The following is a 5,075-nucleotide window of genomic DNA, read 5'->3' as shown; positions in this document are numbered from 1 at the left end:
GAGAGGGACCCAACTTATCAATGGCTTGCTCCCTGATGCAGCAGTGTTCAGGGCTGGGGCTTTTGTGTGTGACTGGATCATGTTTTAGTCTGCTTTTCTGTTGCTATGACCAATATACCAGACATGAATAACAGAGAGACTTATTTGGCTCAAGTTATCAGAGATACAGTCCATTGTCAGCCAACTCCAAGCCAGACATCATGGCAGCACAGCATAGGTCAGAGGACAGTAGCTTAATTCATGGCAACCAGAAAGCAGAGAGCCAGGGAGGACCAAGGACAGATATAGTCCTGCCACACGCCCAGGGACCTAACTCCTCCAGCCACACCCCAGCTGCCTAAATTACCATCCAGTAAATCCATTCAAATGACTGATTGCTCAGTGGATTTACCCACTAATGAACCTGATGCAATCGCTTCACCTCTGGCTATTGTTGCATGGGGGACATACTTTCAACACGGTGAGCCTTTTCTGGGGCACACTCTGAACCCAAACCATAACCCAAGCCTGACCTCATCAACGAATTAACCCATTCGTGGCTTCAGAGCTGAATGACTGGTGGGAGGGGGCAGAATCTGTAGGAGGTGGGGCTGTGCTGGAAGCAGTGGCTCCCTGGCCATGCCCTTGGAGACTGGCTCTTTCCTTGGCTCCCCCCTCACCCTGCCGCTCTCTCTCCTTCCTGCTGCCAGGAGCTGAACAGCTTTGCTCTGCCAGACCCTCCCTGCCATGATGCTCTGCCTTCCCCCAGCCCGCAGCCTCTGAAGTCATGAGCCAGAATAAGCCTTTCTTCCTTTGAAATGTTTTTCTCAGACATGTGTCACAGCGATAAAAAAAAGCCAACTATCACCCCACCCAGGGAGCCCCTTCCCCAGGAGTCATGTCTCCTGCGTGTGCAGTAAGGAACAGCCATGTTCCCAAGGTCCTGGTCCTCTGACTCCATAATTAGATTCTGGCATCAGCCCATCTTAGTGGCTGCAACTGCCAGCTCTGAGGCCTAGCTCCCGAGTTCAGATCCTGGCGGTATAGACTTCTGTGACTGCAACCTGCTGCTGATCTCCTCTCTGCCGCACTGTTTAATCTACAAAGCCAGGAAAATCGAGGCACCTCAGGGGCTGGTTGTGAATACTCAGTGAGATAGGAAACAACCCAAATATCCATCCAGGGACAAAGCAGTCAACAAAGGGGAATATTATTCAGCCACAAACAGGAACGGAGTGCTGATGCGTGTTACAACATGGATGATGCTGGAAAACATACTAGTGAAGATGCCAGTTGAAAAACACCATGCTATATGATTCCATTTATGTGAGTTGTCTAGAACAGGCAGAGAAAGAAAGTGGATCTGTGAGGGAGAGCAGGGTGGGGAGTGGCTGCTTGTTGGGAATACGGTTTCCTTTTAGGGTAGTAAAAATGTTCTGAAATCAGATGATGGTTGCACAACCTCATGTGAAGAGTCAACACCTCTGACTTGTACACTCTAAAATGATTAAACAGCACATTTAGTTAAGTAGTAAATTTAATTCCACCACACTAAAAAAACTGATTAAAAAATTGATAAAGATTAAGCAAGACCATACCAAAAATATATTGCTTAAAAATATAGCCAATATTATTATGATTGTTATTAAGAGTCTAAATTCAGGGTCCTTAGTTCAGAGGATTTTCTGGGTTAGGGGTGACTTTATTTTGCTTTTAATCCATTATCTGAGTGTGCCAGGTCCCGGGCTGTGATAGAGCCTGGAGCCTGCCTCCCTCCCCTCTCCACTGACCCCTGGTACCTTGGCCAGGGGCACTCTCGGTCACTGTCCTCAGGCCTCATCAGTGGAACATAAACAAGGGCCAGGAGGACAATAGCTGCCAGGAAGTCCTGTGGTCCTGGATGGAAGCTGAGGGCTGACCTCCAGCTCCACCCGTGAGACCAGTGGGCACCACCCTGTCAACCGACCAGCGCTCTCGAGACTGTGGCTAGAACCTCCGGGGCTCGGTGCCCAGGCAGAGTGGGCTGACTTCCCTGGACCTCGAGGAGCAGTGGGGCTCAGCTATGCTCCATGTATGCTTTGGGGCTGGGAGTAAGCATGGGGCTGGGGGTGACCCCCTGAGAGGGAGCTGAGCAAACCCGCTCTGCCCACCATTTCCTGGGTGTAGCAGTGTGCCCCATCCCTGCAGCCCTGACTCCTTCCCCGGGGCTTGAGGAGGCAGCCACAGCCATCTGGCCCCAGTAACCACAGGGGAGTTCTTGGCCCGGCTGTGGGTAAAATATCATATGTTGTAATGTTTGGAAAGATAATACATTCACATGACTTAGGATTCTGAAGTCATGGGGTCCCCGGCCCTTTCCCCCAGAGCTGGGCTCCTCCCGGAGGCAGCAGAGTGCTCAGCAGAAGTCAAGCAGTCTTCTCTCTATGGGACTCTTCATAAGTCCCGCTCCCTCTATCTCCTTGAGTACAAAAGGCAGGGGTCAGCATGTCTTACTTTACAGATGAGGAAATTGAGGTTCAGAGAGAGCCAGAGAGGAATCCAGGGTCACACAGTGAGTGGGTCGGAGCCCCTGCCCACCCCCTCTCCAGGTTCGGGGACTGGGCGCCTGAGCTGAGGTGCGTGGCTCTAGGCTGCAGCCTGTCATGACAGTGAGCCCAGGCCAGGGTGTGGGAGGACTGTGCGAAGTGCTCCCTGGCCGACTGTGTTAGAGACTGTCTGGTCTGTTGGGCTGCTTTTGGGGGGTGTGGAGCGGTGACTGTTTATAGCATTTTATAGATTATTGCTGGACATGGGCTACACAGCTTAAGCCCTGGCTCTACTGTTCATCAGCTGTGTCATCTAGAATAAGTTACAGAAACTCTCTGGGCTCAGATCCCTAACCTAGAGGATGGGGAATCAGGAAATAGCTACTTACAGGGTTGTCATGAGGCTGGAATAAAATGAGGCACATTAAGTGCTCAGCACAGTGCCTGGTGTTCAAACTTCACTGGATGAGCATTTATTGTGCACCTACTATGTACCAAGGACCTATTATGTGAGGTCACAGCACAGTCAAAGTCTTGGCTCCTGATGTCCCTGACTCAGGGCACAGTGGAAATTAGTATATTATTTGTGCGTGTGTGTGTGTGTGTGTGTGTGTGTGTGTGTGTGTGTGTGGTACTAGGGACTGAGCCCAGGGACATTCTACCTCCAAGCTACATCTCTAGCCCTTTTTATTTTGAAACAGAATCTCACCACGTTAATAAAGACCTCACTAAGTTGCTGAGGCTGGCCTCAAACCTGTGATCCTCCTGTCTCAGGCTCCCATGTCCTGGGATTGTAGGGATCTGTCACCACACCAGGCAAGGGTTGGGATTATTATTCAGCAAATACCCAGATGGCCTCCTGGTTTGGGGGAGGAGGTGAAATCTCCACATGGCACCTCCGCCCGTGCCAGTATTCCCACTAAGATGAGAAGGCTGCCCTCCTGCTCATCTTTTTGGCCCTAACTGGCACGCAACAAGTGCTGAAGGAAAACCTGTCCATTGAGTGATTGGGCATAGGAACCAAAGGCTTGCCCGCTCCTCTCCCAGAACCAGATCACTGCAGAAGCAGAGGACTAAAAAGGATGATTTCCATTTGTCTACATCTTCTTGTTTACGCAGGCACCCGTTTTATCTCAATACCAAGAACTGTAACCGCAGGAGAGTTCACCCGAGGGGAAGGAGGCTGTGCATCAAGTGACCGGTACGAATGAGAACCCAGAATGCGAGAGGCTGGCCAGGACGGGCCGTCCACCGAGCTGCCTATGGGGCACTAAAGCCGTGGTCATCGCCAGCGGCTCCTGTTACTACCCCAGCACCCATGCGTGTGCTTGAGCTGAAGAGGGCAGCTCGGCCTCCCGCTCTCCCAAGCTCTCTGTCCCCTGGAGGCAGGCGCCCCAGACCTCCCAGGCTGCACCTGTGTGGTGCCAGGCAGGCCTATCACCTCCACCGTGTGTTCACCTGTCCCCGGGCCTTCTGCGCCCTCCTTGCAGGGGCCTTCTGGGGCTGCAGTGCTGGGCAGCGGGCGCCGGGAGCCTGGGCTTGCAGGCTCAGGGTTGCACTCCTTCCTCTGGAAGCTAACTGCTATAGCAAAGACAACTGGAAGCGACAGTTTGGGGGCCTGGGATCCATTCCAGGAAACCCAGCTCCTCAGCACATCCTGCCTCAGAGATCGTGATGGAGGGGCTTGTGGAACTTCCCCAGGAGGGCAGAAGATCTGCAGAGAGTGGAATTCAGTGTCCCAGGATCCAGATGCCCGTGTGGGGGTTGAAGGGAGAGCCGGGGCTGGAGAGGTTCTGCCGCTGACTTCTGTGTGACCTTGGCCAGCTCCCCTGCCCTCTCGTCAGGGCATAGGAAGGCTGAATGCAGTGATCTCTAAACCAGAATATCCCAAAGAGTGATGCATAGGCCACTGGGGGGATGCACGATGGAAGGTGGTATTCTGTGCTACACAGGTGCAATTTAAACGCTATGGGAAGCCAGGGTGGAGAACTTTCAGGCCTTCCCATTTTCTAAATTACAGCAAGGGAAAGACTGGGACTGAGAGCTCCACCTCGCACCAAGCTCGCCCTTTTCAATTCAGTTTTAAAGGCCAAGCAACCTCACTCTTCCAACTGAGGTCATTGCAGAACAAAAAGTATCTAGCAGGAACTTAATGTTTTTATTTTATGGCCATTGTATGGTCTCTTTCTATTTACGGCAAATGAGAGAGAGTTTGTCCTTAGACACACTTATTTGGTAAAAAAAAAATTAAATAAATAAGTAATGATTTCCAGGAAGCCTAGTAAAGATAATCCAGATGATGTAATAATATTATCCAGATGATATGAAGGATGCCATCTGTGGTGCACAGGGTGAGAGGAGACGGGCAGAGGGAGGGCTGCTCGGGTGGACCGTCCAGCTCCGAGCCCAGGGGGAGGAGGCCAGGGGGCTGGGCAGGAAGGAGGCGAGTCCCTCGAGCACCAGAAAGACCCCGCTGCCGGGAAGTGCTTCATGTCCCGTGGGGGCTGGGCGGACACCATATAGGAGCTGCGGCCACTAGCCAGGGCCACTCACCCGCTGCTGTCCGGAGCC

The sequence above is a fragment of the Muscardinus avellanarius genome (genome assembly GCF_963383645.1).
Source record: "Muscardinus avellanarius genome assembly, chromosome: 10".
Taxonomy (NCBI): Eukaryota; Metazoa; Chordata; class Mammalia; order Rodentia; family Gliridae; genus Muscardinus; species Muscardinus avellanarius.
This window is presented reverse-complemented; position numbering follows the sequence as displayed.